This window comes from Pelodiscus sinensis, chromosome 12, assembly GCF_049634645.1.
Source record: "Pelodiscus sinensis isolate JC-2024 chromosome 12, ASM4963464v1, whole genome shotgun sequence".
NCBI lineage: Eukaryota > Metazoa > Chordata > Testudines > Trionychidae > Pelodiscus > Pelodiscus sinensis.
Genome location: NC_134722.1, coordinates 13,082,277 through 13,102,528, shown reverse-complemented (window position 1 = coordinate 13,102,528; position 20,252 = coordinate 13,082,277). Strand labels below are relative to the sequence as shown.

The 20,252-nt window shown below is 45.8% G+C and overlaps 2 long non-coding RNA genes across 2 annotated transcripts in view; both read right to left on the bottom strand.

Moving 5' to 3' along the window:
* Positions 1–20,252, bottom strand: part of LOC142831056 (uncharacterized) — a 169,077-nt gene that overhangs the window by 41,561 nt on the left and 107,264 nt on the right. The window lies entirely within an intron of this gene.
* On the bottom strand, positions 7,809–14,186 carry LOC142831057 (uncharacterized). Its single transcript, XR_012906672.1, has 2 exons — positions 11,833–14,186; positions 7,809–8,086 (listed from the first exon to the last, which is right to left on the bottom strand). It is a non-coding gene; the product is annotated as an uncharacterized LOC142831057 (long non-coding RNA).

Genomic DNA, 20,252 nt, shown 5'->3' with positions numbered 1-20,252 from the left:
AATCATTTCTTTCCCCCGTCCTTTCAAGGCACTGAAGTTCAAGGTAATTCTTTATTTCCTTCCGTGTAAACTGCAAAAGTCTGTGATGGTGGATAATTTAGTACTAAGGATCCTGTGCAATTGTAGTTTCAGAGTTAGGCCCTGTGTTATTTTTCACTTTCAGTCCTAAACTGCTGTAAGTTGTTCCAGGGCCCTGTCTCTCTACAAACAGAAAGGGCTGCACTGTGCTTGTTGGTGAAATTATTCGTTGCTGAAATCATTTTAAACCAGGCGCATGGAATCCTGTTATTAAAGCCAGTGGGAAAAATTCTCTCTTCTGCCCTGGCTCCTCAATGCTACGTGGCCAGGCTGATTTGTGCCATCAACACTGGGGGAGAATTTACATAGCACAGACACAGCATAAGGTCACTATAAGAAAGTCTAAACTAATTCTCCTGGAGGCAGCTCAGTTCTTTCACTGCTGCCACAGAGACCTAAACAGAACTGCCCATCATGTCTGCAAACTATTTAGCCTTAGTTCTTAGTTCTTAGCTGTCACTCAGTCTATGTCTACTCTGCAGGGTTTTTGCACAAAAACCCGTGGAGTGTCCAAACCTCAAGCGCATTTTTGCGCAACAAAATTTACAGTAAATCAAAAGAACAGAGGGGGTTTTTTGTGGCATAGGTATTCCTCTTTCTATGAGGAATAACTCCTTTTTGCGCCAGAATAACTCCTTTTTGCGCAAAAAGGTGTGTATGGACGGGCAACAGGAGGTTTTTGTGCAAAATGAGGCAATTGAAAAAAGCACAGGTGCTCTGGTGGCTATTTTGTGCATAGAAATCAAAGCTTTCTTTCGAGAGAGCGTCCATACAGTCTGGATACTCTCTTGCGCAAGAAGTTTTTGTGGAAGATCTTCTTGCGTAAGAAGCCTGCAGTGTAGATGTAGCCTCAAGGTATAAGATATTTTTCATCCATGTGCAGAATAAAATTTGTTAGGTGCATGAAGGCCCATGGTGCTAATGTAACCACCACCAGGCAGATTTGAACATGGGATCTCTGGAGCTTAGTATAGGAGCTTCTACAGCTTATGAGCTATAAAGCCAGATGGCGCTCAGCTTAGGCTGTAGAGCTCCCGGCTACGTCTACACTGGCCCCTTTTCCGAAAGGGGCATGCTAATTTGACAGGTCGTAATAGGGAAATCCGCGGGGGATTTAAATATCCCCCGCGGCATTTAAATAAAAATGTCCGCCGCTTTTTTCCGGCTTTTAGAAAAGCCGGAAAAGAGCGTCTACACTGGCCCCGATCCTCCGGAAAAAAGCCCTTTTCCGGAGGATCTCTTATTCCTACTTTGAAGTAGGAATAAGAGATCCTACTTTGAAGTAGGAATAAGAGATCCTCCGGAAAAGGGCTTTTTTCTGGAGGATCGGGGCCAGTGTAGACGCTCTTTTCCGGCTTTTCTAAAAGCCGGAAAAAAGCGGCGGACATTTTTATTTAAATGCCGCGGGGGATATTTAAATCCCCCGCGGATTTCCCTATTACGACCTGTCAAATTAGCATGCCCCTTTCGGAAAAGGGGCCAGTGTAGACGCAGCCCCCTTGTTCTTATCTCTCACTATAAATGATTTAAGTGCCATCACATGGGACAGTGAATCACACTAGGGCTATGTCTGCACTGGCGGGTACTTCCATAAGAACAGCTGTTCTTGCGCAAGAACCCACAGAGCATCCACACTGCTGGCCTGCTCTTGCACAAGAAGATTTACAGTACGGCATCGGAAGACAGGGCTTCTTGCGCAAGAGCTACACTCTTTTCTAACAAATGTAAGCCCTCTTGCACAAGAACTCTGGCCATCAGAGCTTTCTTGTGCAACAGAGCATCCACACTGCCATGGATGCTTTTGCACAAAAGCACATGGCAGTGTGGACATGTTCTTGCACAAGAACCCACCAGTGTAGACATAGCGTAGGTGTGTGGGTTACATAAACACTGTTCCAGTCTCCGTCTGCTAATATTTCAGGGAGAAGCACTGTAATATTTGGAGGCAGGGAGTCCCAGAGCAGATTCAGAGTTGGCTACGCAACCAAGAGGAGGTGATACCATTTTGTAGGATGGTGACCTGTTGGCTTGAGGAGTTATAGCAGGAAGGTCTGGGTGAGCACCACGTTGCCTGCTTAGAGGAGGAGCAACGTCCCAAAGCTATGTTAGGTGGCTGAGCAGCATGCACACCAAGGTCCTATCTAGATAAAGATGCACATATCTGAGGCCAGGAAATGTTCACCTAGGGTACGTCTACACTACATGCTTATTTCGGAATAAGCTATTCCGGAAGATATATTCTGAAATAGCTTATTTCAAAATAGAGTGTCCATACGACAGGGAAGCCTCAAAACTAGTCCAAGGCAGGCTCCCATAATGTGGACGTGCTATCTTGATTTAGAGCCACGGGAAGCACTGGGGAGAAATTACTTAGTTATTTCAAAAATAGCTCTTCACCAGGGCTCTTCTATTTCCAAATAACATCAGTGGAGTGTCCACACTGCAGCTATTACTGAAGAGGCGTTATTCTTCATGGAATGGGGTTTACAGAAGTCAGTATAAGCCACCCAATATTTTATTATTATTTCAAAATAATGGAATTGCTGTGTAGACGCTCACATTGTTATTTCAGAATAATGCTAGTTATTCCGAAATAACGGTGCAGTGTAGACACACCCTCTGGTATCCAATTTGCCACACCTTCGCTCCTTGGACAAGGAAATGCAGACAGCTAAGACTGCGGGTGCATTTAACTTCTTTGAACCATCCTGGATGCCTTGAGGTCTGTTTCATTTTGTAAACCAATGTAAAGAGACCAGAAACACACCTTGCCATCCCAGCCTAGGCACTGTCCCCAGTGCAGGACACCTCAAGGCTCTGACATACACCCTGCCTCTGCTTGACGTTCCACGGTCAGGTGACTTTACGGCTCACTTGTGTGCATCTCCCAGACATTTTCAATGTCCCCTCGCATAACTAGGGATTTTCCAGCAAAGCTTTGAATTATTCCTCTGCTGCTTGCCTCTGTTTCTCAGGGATTCCCCGGATGGATACTGATGAGGCAAGGCTGCTGCTTATAGGATCCTCTTGCAGTCCCACACAAGCACCTCTGATTTGTTCCCAAGGGGCCTACCCAACTTTCCTTGATGAATGCTGGTCTGGAAGGACTTTATGCTGGGCCCCCTTTAGTTCTTAATGGATCTCCACATTCTGGAGTCCAGGAAAGCTTTACTTGATGCTGCCAAAATTAGCTTAATGTAGGGATGTAATAGTGTAGTTGATCAACCAATGAACCAATAAGCAAAAGCTTATCGGTTAACGCTATAGACTACACGCATTCTCTCCCCATCCCCTGCCGCCACCCACACTTGCCATTAGATTTTTTAGCAGGCTGGCCAGCAGCCCGGCTCAGTCCTGGCTTGAAATGGGTCTGAGACCCTAACCCTAACCCCTGCTGTGGTTCTGCATTTAAAGTGCATTAGAGCCGGGTGGGCAGGCAGCCTGGCTCAGTTCTGGCTCATGACAGGTCCAGGAGCTCAGACCTTCCCTAGACAAGCACTGCTTTCATCCCACTGCCTTTCTATCAGAGGCAGCAGCACAGGGTGACAGGCAGCCGGTCCATGAGGGGAGCTGGTTTTTAAACTGACTCCCCTCATGGACCAGCTCCCACCTGGCACCCCGTGCTACTGCCTCTGATATAGAAGCAGCAGTGAGGAGTGGCAGGGGGCTCCTCAGGAGCGAGGCCATAGCACACTGGCTGCTGGCCCCGCCCCTGGGGACTATTGAATAGACAACTAACCGATAAGAATTCTTGAGGTTACTCGACTTTTCAATTAACCGATATTTAACATCCTCAGTTCAGTGTCAATGATAACACCAATACTCATGGCCTCTCCAGCACCAGATAAAGTTAAGATAAGGAGCTTCCTGGTATGTCTCCTGGGAATTAATGTACAAAGGCTGCAAAGTTTGTTGAAATCATGAGACTTAATATCTGCAGATGACTCAGGAGTCTTAAGAACTCCAGATGAGAGGCATGGTCAAGCTTCCTTTACAGCTGAGGCCTTGCATCCCAAGTGCCTCAAGGTCTTTGCTAGTGAGAGATCAGAGAGTGGCCTCCCGAGGGGTATTATTCTCTCTTCCATGCCAGCTCCAGTCCCAGCCTCCATCTCCTCATCCAATCTCAGCGTGTACCTGTCTCTGTCTAGCTCAGCTCTCCCTGCACCCTGGTTACTTGTTGGATCTAACTCCCTTCCCTGGCCAACTGGTTCCCAGTCCCATTCTCTTGGAAGAAAGCCTGAACGCTGTCAATGAAAAATTGATTTTTGCTTTACATAAACATTTCCAGTGTATGGAAGGGGCATTTTTTGTTGGGGAAATTATTATTTTTTTTTGCAATTTTTTTTCAACCAGCTCTCATCAGGGCAGCTTGACAGACTTCACTGGGGTCTAGGCAAGGTGATGGGGGAAGGGGCTTAAAGGGGCAGGGACCTGGGTGGAAGGGGAGGGCTAGCCTTCTTCAGACAGCCCTTCATCACCACCTGGCATTCCAGCGGCAATTTAAAGGGCCCAGGCTCCGGCCACTGCTATTGCTGCTGTAGTGGCTGGGCGCCCCCAGACCTTTTAAATTGCCAGGTCCCAGGGCAGTTACCCTTCCCCCTTATCGGCAGGCCTGGCTCTAGTATTAAATGTTCGGTACCCTAAGTCTGCCAAAAAAAAAAGTCATGCTGTAGAATAAATTGTTTCTATGTGACAGACTGCAGCCAGACCCACATCCTTCTACTTTGAATTGTGGTTCAAATCTAGTTTCAGCATTGAAACTCAGGAGATGTACAGTCATTCCCAGCTCTGCCACAGACTTCCTGTATCACCTTGGGCAAGTCACTTAATCGCTGTCTGCACCACTTCCTTGGCAGTAATATGGGGATGAGAATACTTTTGTCTCCTCCTTTTCTTTCTATATTGTCTGTGTAGACTGTGAGCTCTTCAGGGCAGAATCTGCCTTGTATTGTGTTTGTCATTATTTGTATTGCAGTAGTGCCTGGAGACCTTGGAGGAACTTTTGTGTTAGGTGTTGTACAGTGAGCTTGGTGTACAGTTAAGCAAAGGCAGTTTTGTTTCTCACCAGGTTTGTGTGAGCTGTTCTTGGTTTCAGTTCACATGGGTTCTCTCACTTCCCGAGTTTCCTTTGACATTTAGGTTTCTGCCTATTTTCCACCTAAAGCTATAACCTGGCTCAGGTTTGCCAAAAGAAAAAAAAAGTGTTAAATGTGGTGAAACCGTCTGCAAAGGCAACCTGAATTTCTGGTTTGTACCAAACCCCTTAATGAGGTGAAACTGCTCTTGAGATTTGTCTCAAATGTATTTCACAGCTCTAGTTAGCTCAGGCTATAACATTTCGATTCAGAGTTCAGATATCGTATTTGGGGCTGTTCACAGATGAAGAAATTTTGTTTGGGCCCATTCCCAATTTGGTGGTGGCTCAACTTTAGCTTCTCTATTTATCTACATTTTCACACTGGGGCGACCCTGTTAAGAGCAGTCAGAATTGGTTGAAGTTGCCTAATTGTACACTAAGCTGATGACTAATGCTAGATTTGATGAGGGACAAAAGTAGGGGTGCTGAAATTCATCCTAAAAATCAAAACTTGGTAGGCACAGTGGCTGGACTCTCTATCACCTGCTTTACCTGTTGTTTCTCCCATTCCTTAACCCCCATTCAGCCTCAGGCACCGCTCCCTGGTCCACCCCTTCCCCCAAGGTCCCACCTCTGTCTCACCTTTCTGCCTCCACCCCTGTGTGTGCCACATCCCTGATCCTCCCTCTCCCCCAGCTTTCCCTGCACATTGCGAAACAGTTGATCATGGCAGGTGGGAATCAGTGGCAGAGGAAGTTGATTGGATGGGCTGAAGGTGGTGCAAGGGGAAAGGGCAGGAGCTGCCTACTTTTTTCCCATGGGTGCTCCAACCCTAGATATGACAGAGTCCGCAGATATGACCTGCTTCACCCTGGAATTCTGTTTCATTCTGGATCTTCCTGAGTTAGAATGAAGAACTCAGCCTTAAGTCACTACTGAGAGCCTGAAAGTGGGTAATTATACATGAGAAGCTCTTTCAAGATGCTTCCTGAATCCATCCTGCTGAAGTCCGTGTGGATCCGCAGTCTTTTCACAGAGATGCTCCTCCAAAGCCAAGAGGTGGCGTTTCAGCCCTAGTGCAGATATCGATAGATTTGTGTCCCCAGTAAATGGGCAAACAAATGACTCGGGCTAAGTTTGAAGCTCGTTTGGGCATAAAGGGTGTCGTCAGCCTAGTTTTATTTTACTGTGAAATATTGGACACAAAATTAAAGGGGGAGGCCTTAGTCCACTTGCTAATGTTTTGCACTGAATCAAGCAAAGGTACTATAGTTACTCACTGTGTTTCTATGCAGGATTGGACCCTGAATGCCAATTTATGGTTCAGAAAGGATGACGATGACAGCTACGCTGCTTGCCCTTTGCATTAGTTAATAAAGTGTGCCGCTTCCAATCAGAAGATCTGCATGTTCTAAACAGAAATCAGGGAGCAGTGTGCGAGAGCCAACATTTTGTCTTATCTACACTCCTGGAGGCAACTAGAGCATAGACTCTGCATCCCCAGCTCCCATGGACATAAATAGCAGCCTAGAGGGTAAAGCATGGCTTAAGCATGCCATAGATGCCTGAACCTGTCTCTATCTTATACGGGCTCTATACACACCAAAGCAAGGCCCTCCAATCTGCTATATTTTAGCTGCTGCTGGAACCTTTATTGCTGCCATGAACGTCTCTAGCAGGGGGGAAAAGGCCTGAGCATCCTCAATTCACAGAGAACCATGCACAACAGTTCCCTAGTCGACAGTTAGCAAGGTGTAGGCACTATGTGTCATTTTTATAAGCTTCCTAGCCTAGGAGTGACTTGTTCCCAGGGCTCCTGCCATTGGACATCGTTTTTTCTGTGTGGCTAAGTTCAACATACTTTTTCTCTGCTTTCTGCTACATTTCTACCTCTTTCCTTCTGTGATTTCCTTTTCATCGCTGTTCACTGAGGGGCTGTTTGTTTCTGACCAGCAAAACAAGCACAACAGCAATGCCATCAAACAAGCAAAGACTAGGACTTTTTCTCTCCAGAGTTCATTCTGAAGGGGAGTGGGTAGAAATGTGCCCTCCTGCAAATCTGGCGAAATCACATCCGTCTTTGAGGGACTTCTAAGCTGGCTATTTCAGTTGAATGGATGAACAGTTCTGAAGCTTAGCGAATAAATAAACAAACATCTTCCTCTTTTTCTGACCCCAGTCACTCTCTTTTGATCAGATGATTGCATTATAAAGTACAAGTAACCCAAATAATATGTAACAGGCATGTGTGATCTGATTCATCTCTCATAGGCACGGAATGGCAATAATTACTCCCAGGAGCCAAAAGGATTGTCTCGTGGGCAAGGTGCATTCTTGGACAAGGTGGGAGAGGTGGGCTTAGTATTTCCAGACGAGGCTGCCAGCACTCAACACTGCCGGGATTACACCCCGTGGCGCTCCCTCACACCCAGCCCTTAGCGCCCCCAGAGCAGTTGAATCCCTCGGCCCCAGGGAAGTTGTCCCCACTGGCATACTTGCTTACTCCTGATTTATGCCTGTGTAAGTTTAAGAAGAATCAATGAAAAATTTGACTCTCTTTCTTTAAAAATAAATTACGTTGGCTGGCTCTACACCTTTAAAAACCAGGTGCTGCACGACTCCTGTCTCGGTTTGCAAATAATATTCTGAAATGCTCATTCTCAATAACTTTAATAGGATGGGCTAACTCATGAGTGGGGCTCAGGTTCCACAACTTCCATGGAAGTTAATGAAAACTGGAGGTGTTCAGCAGCTGCCTTATGATCTCTTCCTGGAAGGGTTTGATGTTCTTCATTTCCACTGGTGCCAACGGGAATGAAAGGTGCTGAGCACCTCCAGGATCAGGCCCTCACATATCGGCATTTCATAAGCTCAGACCCTGATGTTGTAACTGATTTGCAGAATGGATTCCTCCTGAGACATTGCAACGTCCTGTATTAAGAAGACACACACACCCCGGCATCCCTGTAAAAGTGCATTCAGACAACAAAGGCAAACCCACTGCCTGATTTAGTGTTCTCTTTGTTCTCAGCACCGCCAGTCACCCTCATAATGCTGTGTTTCTAGATCCCAACACCTAAGTACAGGAAAGACACCAATAAGAATGGACCAAGTGCATTTATTAGCACTTCTTTATTACAGGCAGTCCCCGGGTTACGTACAAGATAGGGACTGTAGGTTTGTTCTTAAGCTGAATTTGTATGTAAGTCGGAACTGGTACATATTGTAGGGGAAACTCTAGCCAAACATTTCTCCAGAGCTCAGTTTTATTCTCCCACACCTCACTTCCCTCAGTCCTTTATTCTCAAGCTGAGGTATCTGCTGAGAAAAGCCGCTCCACGTCTCCCTGGTCTGCTGGGGGGCGGGGGGCGCTAGCTTCACGTCTCCCTGGTCTGCTGGGGGGAAGCAGCTAGTGCGGGGTTGCCTCACCCCATTTGTAAGAAGGGATCTGATGTAAGTCGGATCCATGTAACCGGGGGACTGCCTGTATTGAAAAGAATGCCCTCAATTTCTCATGCTCTCCTTACCCAGCCACCACAAGTCCAAAGCCCTGTATTATGGCCATCATATTTCCAAGCTAACAAGCCCATCAGTGCAGCTTTTCAGCAAAGATTTTGAATGAGGTACTGAGTCTGGCAAGGTCTACACTGGCAGAGAAAATCAATGCAAGATACTTCACTCCAGTTACGTGAATTGTGTAGCTGGAGTCAACGTACCTTGTATTGATTTTCTGTGGTGGCCCCACAGCAGGAGGTCAAGGGGAGAAACTCTCCCATCAACTTCCCTTGACCCCAAACACCTCACAGTCGCGAGACATAACTGGGACACCCTCTGGATCTACCAGGCCTGATAAATCGAATGCTGGAAAATTGATCTTAGGAACGCGGATCTTTCTGGTTGTGAAGGCAAGCCTTCTCTTTGGTACTGCAAGTTCTCCAAAAAGCCCTCTCTCACCAACTTCTGCCTGGAATGGAATGGAAATACAGCCTGTAAAGAGTCTCAGAGGGGTATTAGTTTCTAAGGTGCCACCAGACTGCTCTTTTTTTTAAAGTTACAGACTAACATCTGATGAAGTGGGTTTTACCCATGAAAGCTCATGGCCCACTAAATATGTTAGTCTCTAAGGGTACGTCTAGACTGCAGGGCAAAAACTGAATTAAGCTACACGACTTCAGCTATGTCAATTGTGCAGCTGAAGTCAAAATAACTTCCTTTAACTTCCCTTACTCCTCATGAAATGAGGGTTACGGGTGTTGGAGTAAGCAGTCCTCCATCTTGACATCATTTTGAAATAATGGCTTGCCGTGTAGATGTGTATTTTGTTATTTTCGGAATAACTCTGGTGTGATATCCTAAGGTGCCATAGAACTGACTGCTCATTATTTTTAAAGCTTGTAAAAAGGTGTTATGGCCAGTTTACAAACTGGTCCTGACAACAGGACTTTTGCTCCGTTTTAACAATCATGGTCTAGAAGGGCTGGACCTGTGATACTATTTCAGCATCTTTATATTCCCCTTGTAAAAGAAGAGCATATGTATTTTCTGCTGTGATTTGTATCGAAGCCTGTGATCTTGTGTCCTTATTGCTTCTCACTTCACTGCATGTGTTACTAGCTGGGAACTTTACAGTCAGGGCATCTAAACTTATTGTTACACTGACTTGACAAACTATTTATTTTACTTTTATTTTTTGGCTTTGGTCTCCAGTGAGATCACAGCTACGGCATATTTACTAGTTGCTGCTTGCCCCAGCCAGCTGAGGAGTTGGGTTGGAGTGAAAGCAGCTGTTTCCGAGTGGCGTGCATGGTTTGTGCTCATTCTCAATTCCCAGTGAGCAGGATCCTTCAGGAGTGATGGAGTAGCTGCGAGTTTCAGTCTATCTGTCACTGCTCGACTGTTTTACTGTGCACACAATGCACTGATGGGCGACATCACTCAACTGCAACAAGTCCAACTACAAAAGCAAGTAGCAGCAATTTGTAGCCTCAATGCAGCCATTTAATCATTCCCAACACTTCCCTGGTTGCCACTCTGGATAAACTAACCTGAGAATTAAGAACAAATATTTGACTTTTTTCCCCCCTATAATTTTACGCAGCCCTGTTCAGACTGTACAGTACTCAACAGGAGACCTTTGCCCTTTCATTAAAGGCTGTGACCAGGAAATCCCACCTCCTCGTAATGAGCTTTTTGTTCAGCTTACAGGGAGGGATTTGCACTCAACTCTTGCACTACAAATGCTTTGTCTGTATGGCTTTTTATTCAGCTGATGAATAAAAAAAGCAAACTCCAACCTCTATACATGTTTCTGTCTCTATTAAGACAACAAAGAGCTCTAAATGCATGTCCTAGCAACGGCAACAATTTTGTTTAAAAAAAAAAAGCAAAAGAAAGGAAAGAAAACATGCCATTTAGCCCCGATGCTTTCCATAGCTGTCCCTTAATGCTTCTGTCAAAAACAAAATGCTTTTGAATATCATAATATGTACTTTTGGGTAAAAGGACAGATAGCGCTTTTGGAATCAATATTATGTTCTTTCTACTGTGAAACAATCATACAAGCAGCGGCTTCTGTGTCAAGTCTTTACTTGCTTATACGTTTTTGACCACATGCTGAGACCTTTCCTTCTCCAGTGGCCTTGAAAGTGTTCCCCCTCCCCGTCTTCTTTTTGTTGCTTGCCTCAGTGAACTCTTAGTTTCCTCTAATCTCTTGTTCTTTCTTTCTAATCATTACATATGCTTAATAACGACAAGCTGCAGACACCACCGGCACTTTGCCCGCCCGCTGGAACTCTGTGGATCAAACGCAGCCACAACAAGAGAACATTGCACAGGGACTCATGAAATACTGAAGTTGGAGAGCAAACACACCAGAGTCAAACTTAAAGTGGGGAAAGTATGGTTTCACTTCCTAAAGAGCAAGAATAAATCTTACATGCGTGCCTAGGTACAGCAGAACGGAGTCTCCCTACCCTTACACTGCTCATATGTTGGTTTTATGCCAGCGTCGCTCTTTTTGACTTGTTACACTGCCATAAAAATCAGTCTCGCAGAGTGGAGCATAAGGCTCAATGTCATCACATCATTGGTAATGATCGTATAATTCAACATATTAACCAGACCTCTGCATGGGGGTTATGCAGTCCTTCCCCACTGGGTTCCACTATAAACCTTTCACTGCAGCACAGGTTCTCAATGTAGGGTTCAAAAGAGTAAACCGGCGTCAGTGGATCATGACTGCCCTCCCTTTAATTATGGCTGAACAGAAGAGAGGATGGACCCCGGACATTTTTGGGAAACTGAGTCCCCAAACTTTTTTATGTTGTACCATGGAGTCAGGGGTGCAGTGTGGAAAAATGTTGAGATCCGTCCAACTACCTCACAACATGATGTATGTGGTCCATGCCTCATATTTTTCACTGCCCCACCCAAAATGCTTTTTAATTGGTACTCTGTTGTATCCCAGCTCCTGAAAAGTCAGGCAACCTGAGTCCAACAGAGCAGGCCAAGGGGGACAAATATGGTATCTCACACACTTTTAGAAACCTCTAGATTACCTATTGTGTACCAAAGAATGTGGTGATTGTTTCTAGCTCTAGAAAAATCATGGGATATCTTTCACAAAGAAACAAACATGCCTACCATTGTAATGAGGTTCTTTTGAGTACTTAACTCACCCATATCCAGCGCGGAGGGTTGAATACTCTGCATGCATGACCAGTGTAACAAAGGAAAGAGAATTCACAGCTTTGGCAGAGAATAGGTGGAAGGGAAAGTAAATATTTTACTTGTAGGTTATTTTCTGTTTGTTATTTAATTGGTGGCTTTTTGTAGCAGCCTAGAGGCTGTCACTTGGGTGCAGGCAATGCATGGGGAGCATCCGTGGGTCACGTGCCATGAACGCCGTGGGTGTGGGAGCAGGCAGACGACCAGGGGGCCTGGTATCAGCAGCAGGGGGTAAGCTCCTCACCTTCACCAGCAGCCGTGAGGTAAATAGAGCAAGGCAACCCCAGCTCGCTGCACTCCTCCAGCTGCAGCACTTGGAGAGGGGCATGACCACCCCGCACTTACTCATGGGAAGCGGAGCAATCTGGCCAGGTGAACAAAGTAAGCACATTGTGCCACTTGCCCTGCCACTGCCAGTGAAGGGGGAAGGGGTTGGACTCCTGCTGTCGGCGCCAGCCTCTTAATCTCCTTGGCTGCATTGCTCAGGGGACGGGGAAGAGGCAGGGTGGGGGTGAGGCAAGGACAGAGAAGAGGCGGGGAAACTGTGGAGCAGGGGCAGGGCTTGGCACACGGGGCGGAGGGGGCGGGTTGTCCCAGCCCTTCCCCGGGCCCAAGGGTGTCACGTAGGCAGTGGCCTCCTTTGCCCCCCTTCACGAGTTGCCTCTGAGTTTGGGGAAGCTGGGATGTTAAGGGAGAAAAGGTGGCATTTGCATTCCTCCTAAGTGTGAATCCCCAACTGACTGTTGCCATGTATCTCCCTAGCCCCAGACAGAATCATGCCCTCAGACACTGAGGCCTAAGATGCACAAGTTCAGCTTTGTAAATAACATAACTGGAACCTTAGAAGAGACTAAGGGGGACATATGATCAAGGTCTATAACATCATGACAGGTATGGAGAAAGCGAATAAGGAAAAGTTATTTACTTGTTCCCACAGTATAAGAACTAGGGGTCACCAAATGAAAGTAATAGGTAGCAAGTTTAAAATAAACAAAAGGAAGTTTTTCTTCATACAGTGCACAGTCAACCTGTGGAACTCCTTGCCAGAGGAGGTTGTGGAGACCAGGACTTTAACAGGGTTCAAGATAGGGATGTTAAATTTAGATTAATGAAGCAATCAAATAATCTATGGGATTTCCAACAACTATTTGATTAGTCTATAAGGGTGCCTCTGCTTTGAACTGTAGCAAGAGCCCAAACTCTTGCTACAGTTCAAAAGTAGAAGCCCAGCAGGGCGCAAACCCAGGAGGGAGGGAGCCCAGCAGGGAGCTTCCTTTAGCTGTACATTTGAAAAACAGAATCACAGCAGAAGCGGTGCAAGAAGAGACTGCTTCAGTCCCTGTTCATGCTGTTTCTGCTGTGCCTCTACCGTCCTTGCCCTCCTGCAGAGACAGTGCTGGGGAGAACCGGCTTTTAAGCCAGCTCCCCCCAGGACTGGCTCCTGCTCCCGCTCCTTGCTGCCTCTCTCTGATAAATGCAGTAAAGGGGAGTGAGGGAAGCAACTAGTCACATCACTAGTCAACTATCCGATAAGCTTTTGCTAATCGGATAGTCAACTAGTCTCTTACATTCCTAGTTCAAGAGAGGACTAGATAAATTCATGGAGGTTATGTCCATCAATACTTATTAGCCAAAATGGGTAAGAATGGTGTCCCTAGCCTCTGTTTGTCAGGGGCTGGAAATGAATGACAGAAGAGGAATCGTTTGATGATTACCCATTTCTGTTCGCTCCCTCTAGGGCATTTGGCACTGGCCACCGTCAGAAGACAGGATACGGGGCTAGATAGACCTTTGCTGTGACCCAGTATGGCTGTTCTTACACTCTTATGATATACCATAAGCCGAGCTTTGTACCATAGTCACAGCAGGAGGTTGACAGAAGCAAACGCTGTCATCGGCTTCCTTTACTTCTTGTGAATTGAGGTGTACCAGTGAGGACTGGGGGTGCCCTCAGAGTTCGATTTAGTGGGTCCTTACTAGGCCTGCTAAATTGAACGCTAGAAGATTGATCTCTGGCGTGGTAAGTATACACGTGGCCTGAGAGGAGCTGGAGAGCCAAATTAAATGCTATGCACCCATTCCAGAGGTATGTACACTCTCACTATGCTTCCTTGTCTCTCTGCCTCTGAAACCGAACTATGCTGCGCCTGAAAGCCCCACACTGTGGAAGTTGTAGGATCCAGACTTTGACCCCAGCTAATCAGAAACTATTTGTTGGTGAAAGAGAGAGAAACTTTCAACCTTATACAGAATTTTGTGTGTGCTCAGATGCGTGTCTGCTTTACCAACATAAGCTGGTCCAATAAAAACCATTATCTCACTCACCTTCTCTAGTATCCTGAGACCAGCACAGCTACTGGAACACTGAAAACACAAATGATATAAGAACTATAACATCTTGGAGGATTTTTAGAATTGCACCTATATACTAATTGTAAGCTCTATGGGAGTGGGGGGGGGGGGGCATATTTTTTTTCTGTGTTTGGCACAGTGAGGTTCTGGTCCAAGCTGTCAGTGCTATGGTAAAATGGGTTATCATCTCGGCTGCACTGTGCTCCAACTGATCTAAGATTTGGTAGCATTCAAATTCTTTACTAATTTGCACCTACACATTGTATTGCTTTCTATTACCTTGAGGCAATGCCAGGCTGGTGTCATAGTTACGCTACTCCCACTACTGACACACTTATACCCACTTTCACAAAACTACCAGTCTCCACATCTCTCACAGAAAAGTTTTGTAATGAATTTGGTTTTTATATATTTTTCAGCTGTAAACAGCAGAAACCCCCTTCAGGCACTTCACTAGACCTTTTATCCATATGCAGGAAAAAGAATTGATTGATTTTGAAGTTAAACGTTGGCATCTGCTGTTATTCAAAACCAGGACCTTGCATACACTCATCCGCCATGCTTTCAGCTCAGCCACCAGTGTGCTGCAAATGAAGACAAGCTGTTGTCAAATGAGAAATGCAAAATAGTCAATCTGTTTGTCTGTTTAATGTAACTGGGAACATAAGCTGCTAAAAATGCTACCATTCTGCACTGTCAGATGGGAGACACTCTCCAACAAACGAAAGCCTAATGACCCATTTTACTCAGGCGCTCTGGAGTTCCTCCTAATGGTATTTTCCATATGCACTTCAACATGCTTTTAACTGAAACTGCAAATGGTACTATTTTCTATCTAACACAAGCGTGTAATCTGTGTAGCGTATTTTTTTCCTCTGGCACCATGAAGGAATGCTGATGTTCAAGGCGTCTTGAAACAGTGAGCATATTGCTCAAGCATCTGATACTCATCTTCTCTTTACACCTGTCATTGTACTGTATTAAAGGGAAAAAATCAAGTCATTAACCATGATAGATATGTTTTTAATAAGAAAGTGTTGCGCCTCGCCAGGCAGATAAATAGTGAGTCTTAAGATATCTTCAGAGCCCTAGCATACAATTACAGAATGAAGTTAAAGATGCTGGGTACTCTTCAAAGGCTACTGTAACTTGTAAAGAGTAGGTCTCTCTCAATTACCCATACTGCACTGCTTCCAGAATTTTCTAGCAGTGTAAAATTGCTAAACGGACTTTGAAAGTTCCTCAGCCCCATAGATAATTGTAGGTGAAATGTTGCCTCAACAAAGTATTATTTAGCCTAAAAAACAAACCTTCTCTATTTCTCCTCAGCCCCATCCTCCTCAAAAAGCCTTTTTTTAAAAAAAACAAAGTTACAAATATATGGTAGAAGTTTAATGTATTTGGTTTTAAAACATATTTTATCCTAAAAACCCAAGGATTTATTACACACTTTGGCATAACAAAAGCTCGATCACTCCATTCGCGTTTTTGTTTTCTCTTCGGAAAACACGCCCCGATTCTCCACTGACAACGTTTATACTTCCAGGATGCTTTAAAAGGGCCATAATTTCACACCTATAGCTAGCTCTGTCCTACACAAACCTGCTGTAAATTATTTAAATCAGCCATGTCCAATCCTAACACGCAGGCGAAAATGTTATTTATGCTAAAAAAATTAATTTCACACTGCTGACAGTATTCGGTGAACTCTTCTTGCTGGTGCTCCCTGCTCATAGTCACTGTCCCACACGTGGGCATCAGGATAGTGAGAGACACCCTAGACTGGAAGATCCCCCCAAAAAATCAAACTCCCTCTTTTTTACAATAAAAACAAATCCTACCGGGCCTGAATCTGCTACACTTAATAACAGCATGATAACTATACTCTGTAAATTGAGTACACAGGGTAAATGCTACCCATGGGGCCAAATATTCAGCAGGTGCAAATCGATATGGCTTCACTGATGGCAATGGAGCGGCACTGATTTACGGCAGGCGAGGATCGGGCCCATTGTGCGTAAGAGGTGCGAAATCTGACCCACTGAAATCAATCAGAGGTCCACTGGGTTTAACTGTATCATAACCAAATGCACACCTACCACTTACACTTACCGCCAACTAAATTAAATGGCACTTAACCTTTCTGAGGTACATTCAAAAACAAAGAGGGTAATTATGCCCGCCCAGTAGAGTGGGAACTAATAGACTGAGATGACACTGCAGAATGTTGGATTCCTATGCTCAGGAAGGGACAAAAGCAGCAAAAAGAAAAGAGTATGTAACATGCTTTGTGGGTTAATATACTGCCCAGTCATCTCCAGGATTACAAAGAAATTTAATATGATCTTGGAATTATCTTCTGAGCACCAACTAGACACGAGTGCCTATTAAAAAAAACAGAACATTTCTGATTCACCACAAAGTCTGGTAACTAAGAGATGGGATTTCAAGCTGGAAAAAAAATCCTCTTTTGCTTGCTATATGCCTCCATCTTGCATTAAAAAATCAAAAGGGTCCTTCCATGAAGGATCAAAAGTCATGCGAGTAATGTTGCATTGCAGCTGCCTGAATTATACTTGGGCCTCTGAATAATAAATAGGGAATTTCTAGAACCACAAGCTCATTAATGAGCACTAATTCAGAGCTGATGGCCCAACGTTCAGTAATTTAAGCAATGTAGACAATGAAGGTTCTCAACCCTGGTACAAAGGGTGACCTACAGAATCTTGTGGAAGGAGTAATTACAGCTAATATCCATTTCAGCTTCTATTAGAACATCCAATAAAACAAGGTCATGACAACAGGCAAGGATCACATCTCTGCGAGCATCTCAGAGTCACCCTGGAGCAGGTGGACTGTTTCTATTAGTTGGGCTCCTCAATGAATAAGGATTCTGACAGCTCCCCAGAGAATTGCAGGAGGCTTACAATTGTTCAGCCATCTATGACATCACTAGTAGACTCTAGTAAGATGAGGATGATTTTCAAGAACACAAAGGTTAGGCTTGGCTGGTTTTTGGTTTGACCCATAACTAACAATGGCTCACAGAGCAGAACATACACTACGGACTTAGTAGGAAAAACAATGAAGAAAAAAGTTGACAGAAGAAAAGGGGCCAATGCCTGCAGTTTGAAACAGCATTAGCAGAAGAGATTGATGGCAAAATCTGCCAGGTCTGTTATTACTTATTAGAAAATTGTTTAAAAAAACAGAGAGAACTTGATCACATTGTCAAAAATACCTGATCTGCAAATACTTTGGTGAGATTTTAATTATTTGTAAGCACTTGGGTGATGGACAAATATATGCAAAAAGACTCAGAAACTCCTAACATTTAACAATTGGGGTAAGACTGATAATTCATCTCCAAAATGCTTGTGACTGACAGCTTTATATTCACCTTAAAGACCATTCACACAACACCAAGCCATATTCAGAGAGATCAGCTTGCAAACTAATAGGGTGAACCCCATTTATCAAAATCATTTGGGGAAAACACTTCAAAACCAGGAGGGGTTTGCAAAAAAGTCACTAGCCAAAACAAGCTCTCTCTGCATAATAAATATCATAACAAATAGTGTAAAAATCAACTTTACAGGCTAGATCTTTGGCTCTATGAAGAGTTCAGGAGGTCACTCCGTCAGACCACAATAGCCTTAATATGAGCTTACCTGGCAAATAGAGAATTCCTTCAGTGTGAGGGAATCCTTTGGTGGAATAAGGCTGGTGTAAAACAACTCCAGCATTCTCGGCAGGCAACTGGAGGTCTTCTTGTGATCACTGGTTCCTAATAGAAAAAGAACCACCCTGTACCCTAGTGCTAACTCTAGGTGCTTTATGATTTATACATAACCATAGCATAAAAATATCAAGTATAAGAATGTGTACAGATCACATCGACCCTTGCCACAAAAACCACCCTACAGAAATAGCGACTAGCCTCCTCTATCACGCCTGACATTCTGTTCAATAGATGCGCCTTGCAGATTGCCCTGAGAGTCACCACATTCGGCCCAGCAGGATAAGGGAGAGAACAAGCTCCTGAGGTGAGAATCCTAGTGGAAAATACCCTGTCCTCAGCCTGCTCTTTGTTAAACCAGGGAACTATTTGTTCAAGTGCAACTGCGGAGGTACACAGTCTGTTGGCTGCCGTAACCGTAGCCATTTAGGACAGCGGTATTCGGTCCCAGGACCATACCTGGGTTGGCCCCGGACAATGCCCCCCTCCACTTCAGGCCCCACCCTGACTCTTCCCACCCTTGCTCTGCCTCCTCCCTGCTCCTCCCACCGCTCCACCTCTTTCCCCAAACCCCTCTCCCATGAGATGTGGCCCAGGGGTCTAGTGAGAGGTCTGGTGCCGGCAGCAGGAAGCCACCCCTGCACTCACAGGTGGCGGAGTGACCCAGCCCCTGTCCACTCCACCAGCTCCTAGCCACGTTGCTCCACTTCCCATCGCCACCAGTGAGTGTGTGGGTGGTTCCACCCTTTCCCCCAAGCCCATTCCACCCTAGACGAGGCTGGGTGCTGGTGGAGCAGAGCGGCCTAAGGCTGGGCTGTTCCACTTCCCGTTGCCACCAATGAGTGCGGGGACAAGTCTGACCCCTAATGCCGGTGCCAGGTCCCCCGCTAATCCCCGGACTGTCCTGGGTCAGCAGGGCCTGGAGGGGTTGCCTTGAACTGTCCTGTGGATGAGACAGCTCTGCTCAGACCTCCATGGATCAGGAACCAAATAGGTGACCAATATTACCCAAGGGCCACAGTAGCATGAATTCATTGTTTCATTTACTATTTGTAGGTATTACTCCCACAGCAAAACAACGGACTCAGTAATACTATTTTATCGACTACACTGGGTGCATAACACAGCAAAAGCATCCCGATCAGTTAATAACTTAGGGTATGTCTACACTACCACCCTAGTTCGAACTAGGGGGGTAATGGAGGCATACCGCACTTACAAATGAAGCCCGGGATTTGAATTTCCCGGGCTTCATTCTCATAAGCCGGCCGGCGCCATTTTTAAATGCCAGCTTGTTCGAACCCCGTGCCGCGCGGCTACACGCGGCACGGGCTAGATAGTTCGAACTAGCAAGCCATTCCGAACTATCTGTACGCCTCGTTCCATGAGATAGTTCGGAATGGCTTGCTAGTTCGAACTATCTAGCCCGTGCCGCGTGTAGCCGCGCGGCACGGGGTTCGAACAAGCCGGCATTTAAAAATGGCGCCGGCCGGCTTATGCAAATGAAGCCCGGGAAATTCAAATCCCGGGCTTCATTTGCAAGTGCGGTATGCCTACATTACCCCCCTAGTTCGAACTAGGGTGGTAGTGTAGACATACCCTTAGACCGGTTGATAATGAAATCACACCACATTTTAATATCAGGTGCTACAAAGAGCCGCAGGAGACACATTAAAGAGCCACGTGCAGCTTGCGAGCCTCAGCTGGAGTGACACTGATTTAGGACTAACTAGCTAGAGCCCAGCACCTTAAGTTCTGGCAGGTACATCTGCACTGCAGTCGGAGGGGTGACTCCAGCATGTGTAGAAATGCCCAAGACAGCTCTGATCTAGCTAGCTTGCATAACAATAGCAGTGAAGCCGCAACTTCTCATGGTCTGTAGAAGACTACGTGTGGCTGGGAGCACGGGAGGTGGGTGACCTCAGGGCCTGGGGAAGCAAGCCCCCCTCAGCCCTGCTCCTTCCATGCTCATCAAAGCCCAGCCCTCTGTGAGTGCTCCTGCCCCTGCCCAGAACCCCCACCAATGAGGCCACTGGGCCTTGCCCCTCCTCTGCCCCAGATTAGTGCTCCCAGCACTCCAGCAGGTGACGCAGCCACAAACTGCCCCAGAGCTCCAGAGAGCCAGCAGGTGACATGGCCCCAGCACTGGGAAGATATGTGGCACGGCCCCTCAGCCTCTGGCACTACAACAGCAGGCTGGGGGACTCAGGTGGAGCATGGAGAAGCAGTTTGAAAAGGCAGTGCCTTCCTTTGCCTACAATACCCGCTGTCCATGCTGGG